Source organism: Mesoplodon mirus (assembly GCF_964341445.2).
Source record: "Mesoplodon mirus genome assembly, chromosome: 6".
NCBI classification, from domain to species: Eukaryota; Metazoa; Chordata; class Mammalia; order Artiodactyla; family Ziphiidae; genus Mesoplodon; species Mesoplodon mirus.
In genome coordinates, this window is record NC_138982.1 from 104329266 (window position 1) to 104354609 (window position 25344).

Consider the following 25344-nt stretch of genomic DNA (forward strand, 5'->3'; position numbering starts at 1 on the left):
ACTAAAACCACAATAAGATATCACCTCACATGTGTCAGAATGGCTATCATCAAAAAGACCACAAATAACAAATACTGGTGAGGATGTGGAGAAAAGGGAACCCTCGTAAATATAAACTGGCACAGCCACTGTGGAAAACAATAGGGAGGTTTCTCAAAAAACTAAAAATAGACCTACATATGACCCAGCAATTCCACTCCTGGGTTTATATCTGAGAAAAACAAAAACACTAATTCAAAAAGATACATGCACCCCAATGTTCATAGCAGCATTATTTACAATTGCCAAGATATAGATGCAATCTAAGTGTCCATCAACAGAGGAATGGATAAAATAGATATGGTATATATTGACAATGAAATACCACTCAGCCATAAAAAAGAATGAAATTTTGCCATTTGCAGCAACATGGATGGACTTGGAGGGTATTATGCTAAGTGTAATAATTCAGACAGAGAAAGACAAACACTGTATGATATCACTTACATGTGGAATCTAAAAAAACAAACAAACTAGTAAATACAACAAAAAAAAGAAACAGACCACAGATATAGAGAACAAATTAGTGGCTATAAGCAGGAAGAGGGAAAAGGTAGGGGCAAGACTGGGTAGGGGATTAAGAGGTACAAATAAAATAAATGAGCTACAAGGATATATTGTACAACACAGGGAATATAGCCAATATTTTATAATAACTATAAATGGAACATAATCTTTAAAAATTATGAGTCACTATGTTGTACAACTGAAACCTATATAATATTGTACATCAATTATACCTCAATAAAAATTTTTAATTTAAAAGTAAAAAAAAAAATTTAAATTATGTTTCTCATTTCAACTAGGTGTACATTTATGTTCTTTAGGGCACAGAAAATGGTTCACTGTTTATTCTTCCCAACCCTGCAGTTTTGGGTGTGGATTCCATGCTTTGAATGCTCCAGTCTTCTTGATATATATTCAAGCCCAACTCCTGTTATTCCATTACAAACCTTTTTTTGTTAGAATAGTGCATAGCTTTTGCTTTTCAAACATTCTTCAGCTTTTAGCCTAATGTCTCCAACAGAAAATTACAGAAGTCTACTTGGGAGCTATGAAGTCAGGATTTTGACTCTCTTTCTGAGTTCTTTTTTGTTGTTTTTTCCCTAGGGCAACAGCCCTCACGCTCATGTCTAGTTTAATCATGAACTGACATATAAACACTACTACATATAAAACAGATAACCAATAAAGACCTACTGTATAGCACAGGGAACTTTACTCAATACTCTGTAATGACCTATATGGGAAAAGAATCTAAAAAAGAGTAGATATATGCATATGTATAACTGATTCACTTTGCTGTACATCTGAAACAAACACAACATTGTAAATTAACTATACTGCAATAAATATTTTTTAAAAAGACAATAACCAAGAAGGAAAAACAAAGTGGGTAATATTTCAAAATGTTATCCATTTTCACTTCTATATACAAGTGATTGTCTCTAGATAGTGATGTTACCATTGTTTATAAGTGTTGCAATGTTGACACTAATCCTTTTATGGGCATTAGTTCACCATTTGTTTATCATCAGACCTCTTCATAATAATTTAGAGTCCTTATTACAGCATATTTATACCTATTATCAATTAAATTTGGCTGTTGCTGCTCTCAAGGAGCAGATAAGAGAACCAACAATAACCACTGAAATAAGGCTTGCATTTAAGGATAAACTGAGGCATATTTTATTTGAGTTTATTTGAGCAAAAACTATTTGAACAGGGCAGCACCAACCTGGAAGTGATTAGGAGCTCTCTACCAACAGGAGTTAGGGAAAACACTTTTATAGAGAAGAGGAGCAAGCAAAAAAAAAAAAGAAATTATTGGATTGACTATAGCTTAAGTGGTTGCCTTATTTGGGAAAGCCCAGATGCCTGTTTGAGATTGATTGTCCTTTAGATTTCAATTTCAACCTTGAGGCTTTAAAGGCTTAGGATCTGGTTTGCTTATATAAGTTACTAAGGCATTAAAGCCACCTCAGCCTAATGGCCTCCTTGTTTGATTAATTTAACAGGGTTTTCTCCCTTTCCTGATATTTCAAAGGGATTTCTAAAACACAAAGTCCCCAGAAAAAATGTCCTTTTTCCTCTTTGGGTTCACTGCCCCCTCTGTTTTTCCTATAGCTTTCATATGAGATAACTGATATGCAAGCATTAGATGGGTATTTGTAGGTAGACTTCACAGGTGGAGAGACAGCAACTGCCGTGGTGCCTTCCTCTCAGCAATACTCTCCACCAAGTCTCAAGAGCAACTTTATCTCAAGTCTTCAAGGAATTGAAATAGTCAAGGGAAACCCTATCATGATTTTGAGCTGAAATTATTTTCCAGTAAGTACATTCCCTTCTAAGTGGCCACCCTTCAGCAAGTTTGGCTTTTGATTAATTTAGCTGTTAATGACTGATAATAAAAATTGCAGTACATCAAAAGCTACTCCATTTGTTCCTTTACCCAGTGGAGTGATGCTTGAAAAAATATCTAAGATTATAAAGTTGCCTTTTAAACAGCTCCAGTCATTTATAAATAAAATGTATTCCTCTAAATAATTCTTAAGGTTTATAGATGAAGTCAATCTCAGTAGACTGCCAATGGAATCCTGAAAGTATTGCAAATTAAATGTTTATATAATGTGATTTTAATTTATCCCTTAATTTCTGACAGTAGGTTTTGAAACAAAATATATCATGGAAGAAAATAAAAATAATTATAGTTATATTTATATAGTCATTCACAATACTTTTGTATATACATTTCATTTGATTTTTATTCTATATTCTATTTAATGAGTATTTACTGAGTTTCTATCATGTGTCAATCACTAAGCTAGGTTTATGGGGTACAATGAAGTACAAGAGCCCTCTAAAACCCAATGGTGAAGGAGACATTATCACCACTCTTTAAAATATTAGGAAACAGTGACCTTTGTCAAGGTAACTGACAGGTAAATTGATAACAGAACTGGAACTGGTATTCACTCTGTGAGGCTATGATTTCATATCAGCTACTAATACTCCTATTGGTTCATTTGCTCTAACAATATGACTATATAATTTTCTCATCCACAATAAAATCAAAAGTAACACTCTGGCTACAGAAAAATCTGCTTTTACTTGAAACCAAATTTTCATGCAGATTTGTGTCTCTGGCATAAAAACATTTTTATATGCAATCAAAAAATCACAGATTCCCAATTCTAAGTTGGCAAGCTTTGGTCTATGCTGTATTTGGGTACCTTAAGGTGAAAATAGTTGATGGAAGAGAGAGACTTTATCCCTGAACTGGATTTGTTCATCTAAAGCTATTCTGGTACTCATTACCTATGCAGTGACTCACCAGCTTATCAGTCTACTGTAGAAATAAAAGCTGCATTTACTTCTCTTTCTTTAATCTCCCAGTTCTTAATTGCCATATTGACAAAAAAGAAAGAGTTGTTTACTTTCCAGATTCTCTGAGGCACCCACCAAATTAATCCTTTTAAGCGGTGTTTCTTCAGCTCTAGAAACAAGTAGCATGCAAAGTAGCAAAAGGCTCCCTTAAGAGGCAGCAAACACAAGACGCCTAGACATTAACCTTGACTGGGAGAGCCCTGGAGGCATTTGCTTCTTACTTTGGAAACAGCCCTGAGATTCTGAGGAGAGGGGGAAATAACTAGGGCTGGTTTAAGGAGTAGGCTGAGCCTGGTAAACACTTCCCCTTAGGCCATTTCCCCTTCTTTCTTGAAAACAGAATCCTAATTTTGTTTCCAACAGCAATTTGTCCAGTCTGAGTGATGAATCATGATCTGTCTGAACTTGATACTTCATTCCCTTTAAAAGATATTTTCATTCCCAGCCTCCCTTGCAGCTGCAGATGACTATTTGACCTGATTCTGGAGAATACTATGAGATAAATAAAATGTTAGGGTAGTGCTGGCTGGTACCACCCCTTCTTCTTTCTTCTTGTTTGGGGCACTGTTGTGATGCTGTTCCCACAACCTAGAGGTGAGAAGAAGGGCATTCCAGAGAAAGTGAAACCTAAATATTAAGTAGAAATTATCAGAGTAAAGAGGGTAAGGAATAGGGCTCCAAGAAGAAAGAGTACTCTGTATAAATGCCCAGAGAAAAGAAACAGCATGGAAACTTGAAGAAACTAAGAAATTTAGTATGACCAAATTATAAAGCATGAGGCTGGAAGAGCTAAGAAATCAATTGGACAGACAGACAATGATCAGCTCTTGAAGCACACTGTAAGCCAAATGAGGGAGTTTATATTTTACATTAAAAGCAAATGAGAGCTATTGAAATCTTTTAATCAGAGAAGTGATAGGATTACATTAAGACCCTAGAAAGGGAGTGTATGAGACTTTATTAGGGACTGGGAAAACATAAAGATTGCTGTTGTAATAATTTTGATGAGCAATAACATGGGCCAGAGTAAGGGTCGTAAAAATGGTACTGGAGAGAACTGGGTGAAATGTACAAATATTTAGAAGGCAGAATAAATAGGAGTCTATGAATGAATGAATCTAGGGGAAAAAGACAAAAATTAGGATTACCCTTCAACTTCTGGTTCTGGCAGCTATATAGTCAGGCAAAAGACCAGATTCCAGGGAAATCTGAGGGTTTTGTGAGCCCCCCAAGGAGAGACAGAACTCTGAGACTCAGGAATGAAACTGGAACTGACACAAGCATGGAGGCCAGAAAAGTTTCAATGCATTTTCAGATAGTAGCGAGAATCTTGGTGTGACTGGAGCAGAAATATGGAAGAACCCTGAAACAGCTCATCATTTTAAGGTAGCAGATCTCAAACTTTACTGTGCATAAGACGCTCTCAGAGAAATTTGCTACAACGTAGATTCTTGGGCTCCACCACTAGGATATTTCTCTTTAGGAGGTCAAGGCTAGGACAAAAATCTGCATTTTTGGTAGGAATCCTATTATAATGATTATTATGCATGCTGATGAACCAAAGATCGTACTTGGAAAAATACTGATTTAACAGGGAAGACAAAGACATGGAAGGACTTAGAGAACTAGGAAGAGAATCAAGAACAGTATGCTGTAAGGAGAACTGAGAACACCTCAGAAAGTAGAGATAATCATCACTGCCAGAACTAGAAGGAAGAGTTATGCTGAAGGGGGACTTCCTTGGCAGTCTAGTGGTTAAGACATGCTTCCAATGCAGGGGGCGCTGGTTCCATCCCTGGTCGGGAAACTAAAATCCCACATGCCGCAGGGCACAGCCAAAAAGAAAAAAAAAAGAGTTATGCTGAATTTTACTGTAATACTTTAAGCAAGATTGGAAATACCATCAAATTCAATGAGAGAAGTCACCAAATACAAGAAGAAAGAGTTGGATGCTTTCTTGTTTGTTTTCTTGATATTTAGTTGCAATTCACTGTTACTATTAAATATTTAAGTCCACTTTTTCAAATGTCCTCTGTAGAAAGATTTTTTATAAACTGTTTTTAAGTTCTGTTGAAAATCCTTCAAAATTATTTTTCCTTTAAACATAAGAGTTAAAAATATCAAAACTAAAAGGGAATGAAGCGTGGCAGAATATGTTTTTATTTTGAGAAACGGCAGACACAGGAGAACCTCTGAAAACACAGTAGAAGTGACCCTTTTGTAAGGAAAATTCGCATTTATAAAGGAAGTCTTCATTTGTGAGGGTATACCAAGAAGAGGATGACTCACTAGAAACTCCTTTCAATGGAGAAGACACCAACTTAAATTGTATAAAAAAACCTTACTCTTATTTATCATACTTTTATTGGTCACCTCCATGTAACTGGCCTCCTTCACACCCTTTTCCTTTTGTCTTTAGCTGAAGATGGTATTTAAGCCTGAATTTTAAGCCACATCTGAGAGTTACTCATTTTTTCCTTGGTATCTCCCATGTATACACGAGTTATACACGTTAATCAACTTCTGTTTGTTTTCCCTTGTTAATCTGTCTTTTGTTATAGGGTCCCCAGCCGAGAACTTAAAAAGTTAGGGTAAAAATTTTATTTTCCTCCCCTATAGAATGTAAGGTTAATATTACAGATAAATAGCAGGATTAATATTACAGATAAATAGCAGATAATTATATATTCCAGTATTAGAAAAGGATATATAATTAACATAAGGATATGCAAACTGGTTATCTGATGAGTTTTGCTGGAAAGAAAGATGACGTACTTTAAGTTTGGCTTCTGATTATAAAACAAAAATATTGTTGTTATTAAGAGAACAAAATCCCAGGCCATATAAGAATCGCAAAATCAAAATCTAGTCTCAATAGACGACATATTCATGAAGGGAATCCATGAACTAGGGCATTAAGAACAGATCATATATTAAATGAGAAAAAATAGTTACAAGGAAAATTATGAGAATTGCAACTTGGAAATAAATTAAGAGAATGTACAAGATGTCACTGAGCAAAATTTTTAAGAAACAAAGCTTTCTGGTCTCTTTCTAGTGGCTTATGAAACAAAAAAATCTAGTTAATGATGCATGAAATAAGTGGCAGAAAGCAGTTATAAAATGTAGTCCATTTCTTTTGGAGATTAATTAACTTAAATCAAGTATATACAGGTGTTAAATTCATATCACTGAAAAGTGAAAGGTAAAAATAAAATTATAAGAGTGAGTCAAATACTAATAGCCTCTAGGGTCTTCTCACCTTAGTCAAGGAAGGAAGGAAGGAAGGTAGGAAGGAAGGGAGGGAGGGAGGGAGGGAAGGAGGGAGGGTGAGAGGAAGAAAAGAAGGAAAGAAGAAAAAGATATTATTCTTAGACTGTCAGGTAATCTGGAAATCTGCAGTTGATTTTATCCATCACAAAAATTCAACTCTTAAGTTCACAAACCCAGTTGTCTTTGAAAAACATCTTGTCAATTATCTTTCTATTTCACAAGGTAGCCAAGCCAATTTGGTGACCACACTGTTCTTCCCCATTATTTTATCATGCTATATAAGGTCTAGTAAGAAATAGATTTTAATGTCATTCACTTTGATGATCAACGTGAGTGCACTGTTCTTACATTCGACTTCCAATTAGTGTTATGACTGTCCCTGAGTCTATCTTATAACAAATCCTTACACTTTGGGTAACTTTTCTTTAAATGGCAACCCATTATTTTGCTGAGACAGAGTGACAGGTTACCACGACTTGACACTCTTTGTATCATGACTCCAACGTAACAGGGTCATTCAGATGAGAATGACATTACAACAGCAATTGTTCTGGTCTCTCCCTTGTTAAAGTCATTATCTTTGGTCATTTTACTTAAATGCATCATTTAGTTTGACAGCAAATTGTATGACAGAATAAAAGGGACCTTGGGGGGTGAAAAAATATCCCTAAGTAAAACTGATTTAATATCAAATAACTTCAAGGTCAACTCTGTGAAATGTGTTGCTAGCTTGCCATACCTCCTTTACCAAGAAGAATGCCAGCACAGCTAAACTGGGCCATTTAACCTGCAGGGTTAGAGAAACAAAGTAGGCTGCTGAAGCCTTTAAGGACCTATGAAAAGAAAACTCAACAATTATTTTTTTAAAAACTAAGTTATTTACAAAAATGTATTTCAAACATTAGAAAGTAGAGTCAAGTAGTGGTTCGGATTTTTAACCTAAAAAGTCTTTGAAGTTACACAGACTTGAGCTTAACTCCTGGTTTTGTTACTTACAGGCTACGTAACACACAGGGGGGAAAATGATTAAATTTACTAGTGCTAATAGCTGGGAAATTGAAATAACTATTCACAGAATTTCTTTTAGGAATTAACTGAAATCAAAAGACTCAACACTAAAAACACTTAACAAATAGGGCACTTTTACTAATGGTATGGTTGTTATGTAACTAATCAGGGAAATAATAACCCCTCATCAATAGTAATGTTTAAATTCAAGATTAAATAGGTGATTATTTACATATTTCTTTCCACTTGGCTTATAAATGCAGATGTGTCTTTAACCAACATCAATTCTTATCTATTTCTATTTCATCTCTTTTAAAATTGCAGGAAGTAATATAAATTTTTAAAAACAAAGAAAGGAAAGTAGCACATATATACATGTGATTCCTTATAAAATTGGCCTATTGTGTTAGCATGAACCCACAGCTTAAATTCTAAAAGCACATAACCAAATTTCACTACTTATGTTCTTCCAATTAGGAATTTATTCCTTTGCATTAATAAAACATTGTTTTCAAAATATCTGGGAGACAAATTCATAACTATTAGACATTCATTATTTCAATGTAAACAAATGAGGTGTTTCCACTGGCTTGTGGAGAATAGGGGAGGACATCCAGCAATGACACAGACATCAACAAAACCACCTGAGTGAGGTTGGTACCTTAGCAAGTAGGGAAATAGGACTGCCAACAGACTGGTAAAGGGAAAAAGGAGAATAGGAAAAAAAAGAAGCTACTTCACAGTTTTGCCTAGAGATTTCATAAGATGGGGTTCTAATAAAATCTTTATGTGTTTGATACTTGCTATAAAGTATCATCACATAAGGTGTGAGTGAATCGGCACTGAACCTATTGAGGGTCTAAAGGAAATCTGCACTGAGTCTATTGAGAGTCTATTGAGGGTACGTCTGTCTGAGATACTTCATAACTAAGGATGCCTACTGAGCCATTTAGGAACAAGAATTGGTATCATCCAGAATTTCTTCATAATCCTAATTTTTGTCTATTAAATTTAGTGGATTCAATAATTAAATGGTCTCTTGGGGGTTAATTCTGTCTCTTTCAGGTTATGCCTTAGTTCTTCAGATTTCTCTCTTTCTCCTTAGTCTACTTTCTAAGATGGTATATTGCAAGGGCGAGCAAACTTTATCTGTAAATAGCTACACAGGATATTTTAGGTTTTATTGGCCATATAGCCTCTATTGCAGCTACTCAACTCTGCCCCTGTAGCAGGAAAGTAACTATAGACAAGATGTAAATGAATGGGCATAGCTATGTTCCAATCAAGCTTTAATTATGGATACTTTAAATGAAATTTGATTTTCATGTAATATTCACATGTTATAAAATATTGGGTTTTTTTCCAACCATTTAAAAATGTAAAAACCAGGGCCTCCCTGGTGGCGCAGTGGTTGAGAGTCCGCCTGCCGATGCAGGGGATACGGGTTTGTGCCCCAGTCCGGGAGGATCCCGTATGCCGCGGAGCGGCTGGGCCCGTGAGCCATGGCCGCTGAGCCTGCACGTCCGGAGCCTGTGCTCCACAATGGGAGAGGCCACAACAGTGAGAGGCCCACATACCGAAAAAAAAAAAAAAAAAAAATGTAAAAACCATTCTTAGCTTACAGGACATACAAAATCAGGCAGCAGACAGTATTGTCCTGTGGGCTACAATTTGCTGTCGCCTGGTAATTGCATACTGAGTGTGGGCAGCTTACGTGACCTTAAGCACTGGGAGAGAGGTTGTCTACCCTTAAGCTAATCTTTGGGTGTGTTAGCCAGTGATCACTTCCCAGAATTAGCCTATTTGTTCTATGCTATACCCTTGTGATTCTAAATTTGTCAGCTCTGTCTGGTCTCTTACCCCTCCAACGTGACATAGCTTCCCCTCTACTCCCTGATTGTGCAGACCATGCTGAGTCATTGCCACACCTTTCATCTTATCCTTTGCCGTAGGTTGCTCCCACCACACTAAGTACTTTGGTATGCCTTAAACCAGTATCTATGATCTCTGCAACTTGAGGAAACAAGCACATGTCAATGAGACCCTCTCTCCACCAAACCTAATTACCAACCCTTTTGACTGTGCCAAGATACTTACTATATGTTGGTGAAAGCAGCCCTAGAGTTTCCTACTGAAGGACCAAATGCTGAGCAAGGCTACAGCCCTTCTGCTCTTAGACACATGCAGTGAACTTCCTCCCCACTCTGGGGTTTTAAAACATTGGAAACAGATTAAAATCCCATCACTTTTGCCCCAACTTCATATGTTCCTCCTTTCAGAGACAGCATTGTCCTTCTCTCCTTCACTGATGCCAAAATAGTGGACAATTTGAAGAGAAAATCAGTTTACTAATAGGGAAAATAATTTAGCAAGTATTAAAAATATTACACCTTTAGTATATAGGGTTTCCATGGACAGAAATGAGAAGGTTGAAAATTCTAATAAAAAAGAACAACATAGGTAAAGAAGGAAGCAAACAAGATCGTCAACAAAGACACAGCTTTCATTCAAAAGTATATTGCTTGGGACTTCCCTGGTGGTCCAGTGGTTAAGAATACACCTTCCAATGCAGGGGATGCAAGTTCAACCCCTAGTCAGGGAAGTAAGATCCCACATGCCACCGGGCAACTGACCCCACACACCACAACTGGAGAGAAGCCCATGTGCTGCAGTGAAAGATCCTGTGTGCCACAACTAAGGCCCGACACAGCCAAAAATAAATAAATATTAAAAGATAATAATAAAAATAAAAGTATATTGCTTATTTTATGATTTGGCCCAGAAATCATCCTAGGATAAAGAACTAATGTACAATGAGGCAAAATAACATTTATGTTAATTACTAACAGAGCTTTCTCCAGACAGCACTGTAGTCAGAAAGTATATTTACTAGGAGAAAAGTAATATTTTATCAGATGCAAACTAGTGTTACAGAAGCATTTTAATACTGGGTTTTAAAATGAAATAGAATAAAACCCATGCTGAAAAACGTTAGCAAGATAGAGTTCTTTCACATGGCCACAAATTAATAAAACTAAAAAATAATCTGGTGATAGTTTCGTATATACTAATTTGTTTAGTAAATGATCATTCAGTAAATATTTACTGAGTACTTACTATATGCTAGCACTACTGTACGGCCAGATACCATGTAGTGAAAGAAACACTGTCAAGCAGGAGACACACAATAAAGAAAAATAAAGTAAATATATATGTGAATAAATGATGTGCTCTAAGAAGAAATTATAAACAGGGAAATGTATGAAATGTAAAGATTAGGCTTTGAAATCTTAGATAGAATGACCAGGGAAGTCATAGCAAAAAGATGACTTTTGAATAAAAATATGAAGGAAGTGAGGGAGCCATGTTGATCTAATACGGAAGTACATGCTAACCTGCGAGAGCAGCAAGTATGGAGGACTTGCCTTGAAAATATGTCTGATATGTTTGAGAAAGGGAAAGGCAGCCAGAGTTACTGAGGTCCTAAGAGAGAGGAATGAAGGCTGAGAGGTCATGTCGAGTCAGATCACATGGAGAGTTATAGTCAGGATTTGGGGTTTTACTCTGAATTAACCATGGAAAACTTTGGTGCAGAGAAGTGACCTAATCTGATTATAATTTAAAAGAATTACTCTGGCCACCGTGTTGATAATAGGTTGTAGGGGAACAAGGTTAGAAACAGAGAGTCTAGCTGGGAGGCTGTTACAATCATCTAAACAAAAGACAATGGTGGGGGACTTCCCTGGTGGCTCAGTGGTTAAGAATCCTCCTGCCTACGCAGAGGACATGGGTTCGAGCCCTGGTCCAGGAAGATCCCATATGCTGCAGAGCAACCAAGCCCACGTGCCACAGCTACTGAAGCCCATGCGCCTAAAGCCCGTGATTTCTTTCCTTCTGCTAACTTTGGGGCTTTTTTGTTCTTTTTCTCTAATTGCTCTAGGTGTAAGGTTAGGTTGTTTATTTGAGATGTTTCTTGTTTCTTGAGGTAGGACGGTATTGCTATAAACTTCCATCTTAGAACTGCTTTTGCAGCATATCATAGGTTTTGGGTCGTCATGTTTTCACTGTCATTTGTTTCTAGGTATTTTTTGATTTCCTCTTTCATTTCTTCAGTGACCTCTTAATTATTTAAGTGTATTGTTTAGCCTCCATGTATTTGTATTTTTTACAGATTTTTTCCTGTAATTGATATCTAGTCTCATAGCATTGTGGTCAGAAAAATACTTGATACAATTTCAATTTTCTTAAATTTACCAAGGCTTGATTTGTGATGCATGATATGATGTATCCTGGAGAATGTTCCATGAGCACTTGAAAAGAAAGTGTATTCTGTTGTTTTTGCAAGGAATGTCCTATAAATATCAATTAAGTCCATCTTGTTTAATGTATCATTTAAAGCTTGTGTTTCCTTATTTATTTTCATTTTGGATGATCTGTCCATTGGTGAAAGTGGGGTGTTAAAGTCCCCTACTATGATTGTGTTACTGTCGATTTCCCCTTTTATGGCTGTTAGCATTTGCCTTATGTACTGAAGTGCTCCTATGTTGGGTGCATAAATATTTACAATTGTTATATCTTCTTCTTGGATCGATCCCTTGATCATTATGTAGTATCCTTCTTTGTCTCTTGTAATAGTCTTTATTTTAAAGTCTATTTTGTCTGATATGAGAATTGCTACTCCAGCTTTCTTTTGATTTCCATTTGCATGGAATATCTTTTTCCATCCCCTCACTTTCAGTCTGTATGCATCCCTAGGTCTGAAGTGGGTCTCTTGTAGACAGCATATATATAGGTTTTGTTTTTGTATCCATTCAGCCAGTCTGTGTCTTTTGGTTGGAGCATTTAATCCATTTACATTTAAGGTAATTATCGATATGTGTGTTCCTATTACAATTTTCTTAATTGTTTTGGGTTTGTTACTGTAGGGCTTTTCCTTCTCTTGTGTTTGATGCATAGACAAGTTCTTTTAGCATTTGTTGTAAAGCTGGTTTCATGGTGCTGAATTCTCTTAGCTTTTGCTTGTCTGTAAAGCTTTTAATTTCTGCATTGAATCTGAATGAGATCCTTGCTGGGTAGAGTAATCTTGGTTGTCAGTTTTTCCCTTTCATCACTTTAAATATGTCCTGCCACTCCCTTCTGGCTTGCAGAGTTTATGCTGAAAGTTCAGCTGTTAACCTTATGGGGATTCCCTTGTATGTTACTTGTTGCTTTTCCCTTGTTGCTTTTAATATTTTTTCTTTGTATTTAATTTTTGGTAGTTTGATTAATGTGTGTCTTGGCGTGTTTCTCCTTGGATTTATCCTGTATGGGACTCTCTGCGTTTCTTGGACTTGATTATTTCCTTTCCCATATTAGGGAAGTTTTCAACTATAATCTCTTCAAGTATTTTCTCATTCCTTTTTTTCTCTTCTTCTGGGACCCCTATAATTCGAATGTGCATTTTTGTCCAAGAGGTCTCTGAGACTGTCCTCAATTATTTTCATTCTTTTCTCTTTCTTCTGCTCTGCAGTAGTTATTTCCACTATTTTACCTTCCAGGTCACTTATCTGTTCTTCTGCCTCAGTTATTCTGCTATGATTCCTTCTAGAGAATTTTTTATTTCATTTATTGTGTTTATTGCTCTTTATTTCTTCTAGGTCCTTGTTAAATGTTTCCTGTATTTTCTCCATTCTAATGCTAAGATTTTGGATCATCTTTACTCTCATTAGTCTGAATTCTTTTTCAGCTAGACTGCCTATTTCCTCTTCATTTGTCTGGTCTGGTGGGTTTTTACCTTGCTCTTTCTTCTGCTATGTATTTTTGTGTCTTTTCATTTTGCTTAACTTACTGTGTTTGGGGTCTCCTTTCTGCAGGTTGCAGGTTGCAGGTTCGTAGTTCCCATTGTTTTTTGTGTCTGCCCCCAATGGGAAAGGTCAGTTCAGTGGGTTGTGTAGGCTTCCTGGTGGAGGGGACTAGTGCCTGTGTTCTGGTGGATGAGGCTGGATCTTGTCTTTCTGGTGGGCAGGCCTGTGTCTGGTGGTGTGTTTTGGGGTGTGTGTGAGCTTATTACTATTTTAGGCAGCCTCTCTGCTAATGGGTGGGGTTGTGTTCCTGTCTTGCTAGTTTTTTGGCATAGGGTGTCCAGAACTGTAGCTTGCTGGTCATTGAGTGGAGCTGAGACTTAGCGTTGAGATGGAGATCTCTTTAAGAGCTTTTGCCGTTTGATATTACGTGGGGCTGGGAGGTCTCTGGTGGACCAATGTCCTAAACTCAGCTCTCCCACCTCAGAGGCTTAGGCCTGACACCCGGCCGGAGCACCATGACCCTGTCAGCCACATGGCTCAGAAGAAAAGGGAGAAAAAAAAAAGAAACAATAAAATAAAATAAAATAAAGTTATTAAAATTTAAATTTAAAAAATTATTTTAAAAAAAAGAAAGGAAGAAGAGAGCAACGAAACCAAAAAACCAATCCATCAATGATAACAAGTGCTATATACTAAAAAAAAAAAAAACAACCAAAATTAAACGGACAGACAGACCCTAGCACAAATGGTAAAAGCAAAGCTATACAGACAAAATCACACAAAGGAGCATACACATACACACTTACAAAAGGAGAAAAAGGAAAAAAATATACATATATATAATTTAAAATAAAGGAAGATAGCAACCAAATCAATAAACAAATCTACCAATGATAATAAGCTCTAAATACTAAGCTAAAATAAACAAAACCAGAAACAAATTAGATGCAGAAAGCAAACCCCAAGTCTACAGTTGCTCCCAAAATCCACCGCCTCAATTTTGGGATGATTCGTTGTCTATTCAGGTATTCCAGAGATGCAGGGTACATCAAATTGACTGTGGAGATTTAATCCACTGTTCCTGAGGCTGCTGGGAGAAATTTCCCTTTCTCTTCTTTGTTTACACAGCTCCTGGTGTTCAGCTTTGGATTTCACTCCACCTCTGAGTGTAGGTCACCTGAGGGTGCCTGTTCCTCACCCAGACAGGATGGGGTTAAAGTAGCAGCTGATTAGGGGGCTCTGGATCACTCAGGCCAGGGGGAGGGAGGGGTACAGAATGCAGGACGAGCCTGCAGCGGCAGAGGCCAGAGTGACATTGCAACAGCCTGAAGTGCGCCGCATGTTCTCCTGGGGACGTTGTCCCTGGATCACAGGAACCTGGTAGTGGCAGGCTGCACAGGCTCCCAGGAGGGGAGGTGTGGATAGTGACCTGTGCTTGTACACAGGCTTCTTGGTGGCTTCTTGGTGGCTGCAACAGCAGCCTTAGCGTTTCATGCCTGTCTCTGGTGTCCGTGCTGATAGCCACGGCTCGCACCTGTTGCTGGAGCTCGTTTAGGGGGTGGTCTGAATCCCCTCTCCTTGAACACCCCGAAACAATGGTCTCTTGACTCTTAGGCAGGTCCAGACTTTTTCCCGGACTCCCTCCTGGCTAGCTGTAGTGCACTAGTCCCTTATAGGCTGTATTCACGCAGCCAACCCCAGTCCTCTCCCTGGGGTCTGACCTCCGAAGCCCAAGCCTCAGCTCCCAGCCACCACCCACCCCGGCAGGTGAGCAGACAAGCATCTCAGCCTAGTGGGTGCTGGTTGGCACCAATCCTCTGTGCAGGAATCTGTTCGCTTTGCCCTCTGCACCCACTGCTGCACTCTCCTCCATGGCTCTGAAGTTTCCCCCTGTGCCCACCCCCCGGGCTCCACCAGTGAAGGGGCTTCCTAGTGTGTGGAAACATTTCCTCCTTCACAGCTCCCTCCCAGAGGTAAAGGTACAATCCCTATTCTTTTGCCTCTGTTTTTTCTTTTTTCTTTCACCCTACCCAGGTACGGTGGGGAGTTCCTTGCCTTTTGGGAAGTCTGAGGTCTTCTGCCAGCATTTAGTAGTTCTGTAGGAGTTGTTCCACATGTAGATGTATTTCTGATGTATTTGTGGGTAGGAAGGTGATCTCCACGTCTTACTCCTCTGCCACCTGGAAGGTCCTCCTATCATGTGTTCTTCTAATTCCACTGTTTGATTTTTTTTTCTTTTAAAACTTAAGCTTTGGAAAGTCCAAAGTCCTTTCTCTTAATGAGGAATTTCAAAGGTCCTTTCAAAAGTTGTTTCTATGGGGAGGGGGAAGGTTAAGCTGAGATGAAGTGAGAGTGGCATTGACATATATACACTACCAAATGTAAAATAGCTAGCTAGTGGGAAGCAGCTGCATAGCACAGGGAGATCAGCTCAGTGCTTTGTGACCACCTAGAAGAGTGGGATATGGAGGGTGGGAGGGAGACGCAAGAGGGAGGAGATACAGGGATATATGTATATGTGTAGCTGATTCATTTTGTTATAAAGCACAAACTAACACACCATTGTAAAGCAATTATACTACAATAAAGATGTTAAAAAAAAGTTGTTTCTTCTTTTCTGTCTGCATTTCTTATATTGGTTATATCCAATTAACGTTCCCTGAAATATTAATGTGGAATATTGTAGCTGCCTGCTCTAGAAAAAAGGCAATGAACTATAAGGAACTACTGTTAACATTTCAAAGTATTATCCTGCCACATTTTTCCCGCTGGAAATATTTGCATCCTTGAAGAAAAAGTTATTCCAAAGCCCCCCCACCATGCTAAGAAAGTGGGATCTTACTTTAATTTGTTTCTCCAGAATCTTACCTCCTACATGCAAACAGCCAAAAGCACTATTTTCACCAGGCCCTCTAACATTGGGTGTAAGATTAGAAGTTGGGTGAAGTTTTCAGCTTACTCTATTGGGTACTAATGAGGTAATATAAAATATATATATTGGTCCTGGCACACAGAACTGCTAAAACCCTTGTAATTTCCTAAATAATAAGAATACTGGGAGTATCTCTTGTTCTAATATTTGATCTTTGACCCCACCCCTAACACAGGGCTCCTAAAACCCTTATAAATTCCTAAGTCAAAGAGTACTAGGAGCCTCTTTTGTTCTAATGAGGTGACTCTGGGTGGGCTCCTAATGGCTCCTGGATAGGGGCTGGTCACCAGAAAGACCAAGCTGTGTTTAGATGTTTGGAATTTTCAGTCCCACCCCCACCCCACAACCTATTCTCTAGAAAGGAGGGGGGGAAATGAAGTTAATGATCAGTCATGCTTCTGTGAGGACGCCTCCATAAAAATCCCAGTGGTACAGGGTTCAGAGAGCTTCCAGGTTGGCAAATACGTCCATACTGAGAGACTGATGCATCCCAACTGTACAAGGACAAAATATCCTGCACTCAGGACCTTCCCAGACCTCCCCCTACGTATGTCTTCATCTAGATGTTCATCTGTATCCTATCATATCCTTTGATAAACTGATAACCATAAGCAAGTTCTCCCCTGAGTTTTGTGAGCCACTTGAGCAAATAATTCAAATCCAAGAGGGAGAAGGTCATGGGAACCCCTAATTTGTAGCCAAAAGTTGTGGGTAACCCGGGGACCTATTACTTGCTGTTGTCATCTGAAATGGGGGGCAGTCTTCTGTGATTGGGTCCTTGGCCTGTAGGATCTGATGATATCTCCAGAGAGATAATGTCAGAATTGAGTTCAATGGTAGGGCACCCAGCTGGTGTCACAGCATTATTTGGTGTGGGGAAAAAAACCCACACAGGAAAAGCCTCCCTGTCACTGGCAGTGACAGGAAATAAAGTACTCTGAATGAGGAGTGTGAGGAATAAAGAAGACACACAGGAGGCAAAGGACTAGGTAGTTTTTCCAACACAGGTCTCCACTCCCTGTCTCAGGAGTCTCTCAACACTCTTAAAAATAATATTAATCCCTTCCATCCAGAGCAGCTGGGCCATGAGTGTGGATATAACTTCACACACTCCTGCCACCATAGTTAGCTGAGACTTGCCTCTAAGAAAGCTCACTCTGGTGCAAAAATGGTTCTTAACTATCTTTGCCTTAAGTCAGCAATGACATGAAGTGGCTCCTTGCTCCAATCTCTATCCACGCCTTCTTCGAATAGAGTTGTGTCCAGCATCTGAGCCTCAGCTGTCTGACACAAGAAAGAAAATATCTTCTGACCAAGTTTTTGCAAGTCCATAGTTGTTCCAGTGATTCTCCCTCTCTGGCTTTCTCCTCAAGCCCATTTTGGCTTCCATACAACCAGTGCTGAGCAGGTTCTCTTTATAGATATAGGTCACCTGCAAGTTGTTTGATTTTCTTATAGGCAAGACAAAAAAAAGGACATCAGTCAAGCTTTTAAATATTCTCCTTAAACTGGTTCCCCTCCAGGACTGAGGTTTAATCTCCCACATTTATTGGGGATTAAAGAGCTTCTATAATTCACTAGTAGAAATTATTTTACAGGTGGGAAGAATCTAGTTAAAACTTTACTTCTAGAGTTGACACTTAAGTTTTCTATTTCTTAGCTATTTTTCCTTTTTACCAAAAATAAAAGCATAGTAGCTGAAAATTAACTGGATTAAAGTAGCTAAAATAATATACTTTGAAAATATATTTTGTTTATAAGCAAATGTCTCTGAGAGGCTGCATTAATCCTTATTTTATATGCTTAAAAATTATTCAATTCTAGGATTATGGAATTTGAAAATTCTTTGATTCTAATTAATTGGAACATTTTCTTTTACTTAGTCCTGGAAACCCATAAAAAGTTATTAGCTGTCAGAATCTCTAATGCCAGTTAATTAGAGGCCCTGACTCTGCTCCTGCTGACAGTTATTGTGAAGGCTGAAAGGTTAACAATAACGGGCCGCTACCAACCGCTTTGTCAGGTGTTTTTCCCTGCAGTTAATGGACTTGAGCCAATTGAAATTATCACCCTAGAACTAGTCACAGGCACTCTTAATCTTCATGTAGAATCATGAGTAGAAAAAAAAACGTTGTGATTTGTATTGCTGCTTTTCACTATCATCACATTTGGAACAATTAAAAATAAAGTATAGTTAATCTTCTATTAGTAAATGAGGGCCTGACAAATCCAAAAAGGAAGAAAGAAACCTTTTAAAATAATTTTCAGGTTTAACATGTTCCATTAAAATAATAATAGGCCATCAGTGAAACAATGTCTTATAAAATCTCTCACAGTTTTTTCAAGGCATGGTGGTTAAGGACTACATAGGTATTAACATGCCTAAGTTCTTTTAATTGCTGGGTTTATAAATCTGAACAGTTGTAATGAAATAATCAGAATCAACCAGATAGAACTGGAGCCAGTCACAGTGGGTATTTGAAACATGCACGCTGTTTGGGGGCAATGAATATGTACTTATCCAATCCAAACTGGAGCAGATGGCAAAGCGAACAGGTAAACACTTGCTTTATCTTCCAGATATTGTGGTTCACTAATTACCCTATTTATTTTGGGAACTTCAGAACATCTGTAAAAATCAGATGAAAAACAAACAGAGGGGCTTCCCTGGTGGCGCAATGGTTAAGAGTCCGCCTGCCAATGCAGGGGACACGGGTTCATGCCCCAGTCCGGGAGGATCCCACATGCCACAGTGTGGCTAGGCCCGTGAGCAATGGCCGCTGAGCCTGCGCGTCCAGAGCCTGTGCTCTGCAACGGGAGAGGCTGCAACAGTGAGAGGCCCGCATACCGCAAAAAAAAAAAAAGAAAGAAAAACAACCAGAGGTGACTGAGAAAGATTTGAATGAAGTGTGAAATCTAGAGCTTTCACACTGTCAGATGAAGACAGAGGGATTCTCACCCTCTGCCAATTCTTAGGAATCGTGTACAATTTTAGGTAGCAGCATTTGAAATTAAACACTTAGCTGAAGAAAATGCAAAGGAAGAAAATGCTGTAACTGTATATAATACAAAATTGAACAGAAGAATGGAAGCGGACTGTTTACAACAGAAGCAAAAATTACTTATGCCTACCCTAACATCAATATGCTCATCTAGTGCAAAGATCTTGGTTTCTAAATGTCATTCTCCACATAAAGGAACTAGAGTTCCTTGGAGAAATGGCCAAGGCAAGGAAAATTAACTAGCAATGCTAAATGTTCTTGTAGTATCAGAAAGCAAAAAAGTACTCAGTGATTAATGGGGACCTAACAGAAAAATATAGGGGCTAGCTTCAAAGATCCAACTGGCCAAATTTGGGAAAATTGGAAATTTTTTAAAAAGAAAACAATAAATTGTAATATATTACATTTAAGAAGAGTCAATTAAATGCATGGCAGGGAGGAAAAGCTCTATGTAATAAAAGAATGCTAGCTATTGTACAGAGAAGGAAAAATAAAATTAGAAAATTACCATTTCAGGGCTTCCCTGGTGGCGCAGTGGTTGAGAGTCCACCTGCCGATGCAGGGAACACAGGTTCGTGCCCCGGTCCGGGAAGACCCCACATGCCGCGGAGCGGCTAGGCCCGTGAGCCATGGCCGCTGAGCCTGCGCGTCCAGAGCCTGTGCTCTGCAACAGGAGAGGCCACATCAGTGAGAGGCCCGCGTACCGCAAAAAAAAAAAAAAAAAGAAAATTACCATTTCACAAGTGAAAATATAAGATCTGATTTAGGCAAAATCACCAAATGGGGCATCTCTGGTGGTGCAGTGCTTAAGAATCTGCCTGCCCATGTAGGGGACAAGGGTTCAGTCCCACGTGCCATGGAGCAACTAGGCCTGTGTGCCACAACTACTGAGCCTGTGAACTGAAGCCTGCAAGCCACAGTTGCGGAAGCCTGCATGCCTAGATCCCATGCTCCGCAACAACAGAGGTCACTGCAATGACAAGCCTGCACACCACAACAAAGAGTGGCCCCCGCTCGCCACAAACAGAGAAAGCCCAGGTGCAGCAACAAAGACCAGACGCAGCCAAAAATAAATAAATAAATAAATAAATATTTTTTTTAAAAAAAGAAGAATCACTGAATGATGCTAAAAAAAAAACATAGGATAATAGGATTCCCACATTCTCAAAGTTTCACCCACAGGTTATTTATTATGAAGAAAAAAGATATTTTTATATTAGTGACAGCATCTGAACCAAGGGATCAATGTAAGCATCACCAGTAATGGGACAAATTAGTATTTTGTTGCTTCTGATATGATGCACTGGAAAGTATAATCTAGCACCTATGGCCTATGGCTGTGATGTATTCCTGTGAAAAACATTTAAACCTGAAACTAGACATGAGAAAGGAAACAAGTCAAAATTGTAGAATACTTTGCAAAACAACTTGCCTGGATTTGACAAACTTGTCAAGTTGTGAAAGACAGAGAGGAAGGAAGAAAGGAGGGAGGGAGGGAGGGAAGGAAGAAAGGAAGGAGGGGAGAAAGAGAGAGGTAGAAGGAGGGAGGAAGAGGGGGAAAGAAAGGGAAGGGAAGGGAAGGAAAGGAAGAAAGAAAGAGAAAGAAAAGAAAAAGCAAAGGGATGGTGACAGATTAAAGGAGACTAAGGAGACATGACAACTAAATGCAAATTGTAATCCTTGATTAGATGCTAAAAAATATCTTTCAGCAGAAACTCTGCAAGCCAGAAGGGAGTGGCAGGACATATTTAAAGTGATGAAAGGGAAAAAATGACAATCAACATTACTCTACCCAGCAAGGATCTCATTCAGATTCAATGCAGAAATTAAAAGCTTTACAGACAAGCAAAAGCTAAGAGAATTCAGCACCACCAAACCAGCTTTACAACAAATACTAAAGGAACTTGTCTATGCATCAAACACAAGAGAAGGAAAAGCTCTACAGTAACAAACCCAAAACAATTAAGAAAATGGTAATAGGAACATACATATCAGTAATCACCTTGAATGTAAATGGATTAAATGCTCCAACCAAAAGACACAGACTTGCTGAATGGATTAAAAAACAAGACCCATATATATGCTGTCTACAAGAGACCCACTTCAGACCTAGGGATGCATACAGACTGAAAGTGAGGGGATGGAAAAAAGATATTCAATGCAAATGGAAATCAAAAGAAAGCTGGAGTAGCAAATCTCGTATCAGACAAAATAGACTAAAATAAAGACTATTATAAGAGACAAAGACGGACACTATATAATGATCAAAGGATCAACCCAAGAATAAGATATAACAATTGTAAATATTTATGCACCCAACATAGGAGTACCTCAATACATAAGGCAAATGCTAACAGCCATAAAAGGGGAAATCAACAGTAACATAATCATAGCAGGGGACCTTAACACCCCACTTTCACCAATGGACAGATCATCCAAAATGAAAATAAATAAGGAAACACAAGCTTTAAATAATACATTAAACAAGATGGATATAATTGATATTTATAGGACATTCCATCCAAAAAAACAGAATACACTTTTTTCTCAAGTGCTCTTGGAACATTCTCCAGGATAGATCATATCTTGGGTCACAAATCAAGCACTGGTAAATTTAAGAAAAATGAAATTGTATCAGGTATCTTTTCCAACCACAATGCTATGAGACTAGATATCAATTACAGGAAAAAATCTGTAAAAAATACAAATACATGGAGGCTAAACAATACACTACTAAATAACTAAGAGATCACTGAAGAAATCAAAGAGGAAATCAAAAAACACCAGAAACAAATGACAATGAAAACATGATGACCCAAAACCTGTGGGATGCAGCAAAAGCAGTTCTAACAGGGAAGTTTATAACAATACAATCCTACCTCAAGAAAGAAGAAACAAGAAACACCTCAAATAAACAACCTAACCGTACACCTAAAGCAATTAGAGAAAGAAGAACAAACAAAAAAAACCCCAAAGTTAGAAGAAGGAGAGAAATCATAAAGATCAGATGAGAAATAAATGAAAAAGAAATGAAGGAAACAATAACAAAGATCAATAAAACTAAAAGCTGGTTCTTTGAGAAGATAAGCAAAATTGATAATCCATTAGCCAGTGTCATCAAGAAAAAAAGAGGAGAAGACTCAAATCAATAGACTTAGAAATGAAAAAGGAGAAGTAACAACTGACACTGCAGAAATACAAAGGATCATGAGAGATCACTACAAGCAACAATATGCCAATAAAATGGACAACCTGGAAGAAATAGACAAATTCTTAGAAATGCACAACCTTCAGAGACTGAACCAGGAAGAAATAGAAAATATAAACAGACCAATCACAAGCACTGAAATTGAGACAGTGATTAAAAATCTTGCAACAAAAAAAAGTCCAGGACCAGATGGCTTCACAGGCAAATTCTATCATACATTTAGAGAAGAGCTAACATCTATCCTTCTCAAGCTCTTCCAAAGTATAGCAGAGGGAGGAACACTCCCAACCTCATTCTACGAGGCCACCATCACCCTGATACCAAAACCAGACAAAGGTGTCACATAGAAAGAAAATCACAGGCCAATATCACTGATGAACATAGATGCAAAAATCCTCAACAAAATACTAGCAAACAGAATCCAAGAGCACATTAAAAGGATCATACACCATGATCAAGTGGGATTTATGCCAGGGCTGCAAGGATCCTTCAATATATGCAAATCAATCAATGTTATACACCATATTAACAAATTGAAGAATAAAAACCATACGATCATCTCAATAGATGCAGAACAAGCTTTTGACAAAATTCAACACCCATTTATGATAAAAACCCTCCAGAAAGTAGGCATAGAGAGAAGTTACCTCAACATAATAAAGGTCATATATGACAAACCCACAGGCATCATCATTCTCAATGGTGAAAAACTGAAACCATTTCCACTAAGATCAGGAACAAGACAAGGTTGCCCACTCTCACCACTACTATTCAACATAGTTTTGGAAATCCTAGCCACAGCAATCAGAGAAGAAAAAGAAATGAAAGGAATCCAAATCGGAAAAGAAGAAGTAAAGCTGTCACTGTTTGCAGATGACATGATACTATACACAGAGAATCCTAAAGATGCTACCGGAAAACTACTAGAGCTAATCAATGAATTTGGTAAAGTTGCAGGATACAAAATAATGCACAGAAATCTCTTGCATTCTTATACACTAATAATGAAAAATCAGAAAGAGAAATTAAGGAAACACTCCCATTTACCATTGCAACAAAAAGAATAAAATACGTAGGAATACACCTACCTGAGGAGACAAAAGACCTGTATGCAGAAAACTATAAGACACTGATGAAACAAATTAAAGATGATACAAACAGATGGAGAGATATACCATGTTCTCAGATTGGAAGAATCAACACTGTGAAAATGACTCTACTACCCAAAGCAATCTACAGATTCAGTGTAATCCCTATCAAACTACCAGTGGTATTTTTCACAGAACTAGAAAAAAAAATTTCATAATTTGTATAGAAACACAAAAGACTCCAAGTAGCCAAAGCAATCTTGAGAAAGAAAAATGGAGCTGCAGGAATCAGGCTCCTGGACTTTAGACTATACCAGAAAGCTACAGTAATCAAGATATTTGATACTGGCACAAGAACAGATATATAGATCAATGGAACAGGACTGAAAGACCAGAGATAAACCCACATACATATGGTCACCTTATTTTTGATAAAGGAGGCAAGAATATACAGTGGAGAAAGACAGCCTCTTCAATAAGTGGTGCTGGGAAAACTGGACAGCTACATGTAAAAGAATGAAATTAGGACACTCCCTAACACCATACACAAAAACAAACTCAAAATGTATTAAAGATCTAAATGTAAGGCCAGACACTATAAAGCTCTTAGAGGAAAACAGTGTTCAAAGGTACACTCTTTGACATAAATCACAGTAAGATCCTTTTTGAACCACCTCCTAGAGAAATGGAAATAAAAACAAACAAATGGGACCTAATGAAACTTAAAAGCTTTTGCACAGCAAAGGAAACCATAAACAAGATGAAAAGACAACCCTCAGAATAGGAGAAAATATTTGCAAATGAAGCAACTGACAAAGGATTAATCTCCAAAATTTACAAGCAGCTCATGCAGTTCAATATTAAAAAAACAAACGACCCAATCCAAAAATGGGCAGAAGACCTAAATAGACATTTCTTCAAAGAAGATATACAGATGGCCAACAAACACATGAAAGGATACTCAACATCACTAATCATTAGAGAAATGCTAATCAAAACTGCAATGAGATATCACCTCACACCAGTCCGAATGGCCATCAACAAAAAATCTACAAACAATAACTGCTGGAGAGGGTGTGGAGAAAAGGCAACCCTCTTGCACTGTTGGTGGGAATGTAAATTGATAAAGAGAACACTATGGAGAACAGTATGGAGGTTCCTTAAAAATCTAAAAATAGAACTACTATACAACCCAGCAATCCCACTGCTGGGCACATACCCTGAGAAAACCATAATTCAAAAAGAGTCATGTAACACAATGTGCACTGCAGCTCTATTTACAATAGCCAAGACATGGAAGCAACCTAAGTGTCCATCGACGGATGGATAAAGAAGATGTGGCACATATATACAATGGAATATTACTCAGCCATTAAAAGAAACGAAACTGAGTTATCTGTAGTGAGGTGGATGGACCCAGAGCCTGTCATACAGAGTGAAATAAGTCAGAAAGAGAAAAACGAATACCGTATGCTAACACATATATATGGAATCTAAAGAAAAAAAAATGGTTCTGAAGAACCTGGGGGCAGGACAGCAATAAAGACGCAGACGTAGAGAATGGAATTGAGGACATGGGGAGGGGGAAGGTTAAGCTGAGATGAAGTGAGAGAGTGGCATGGAC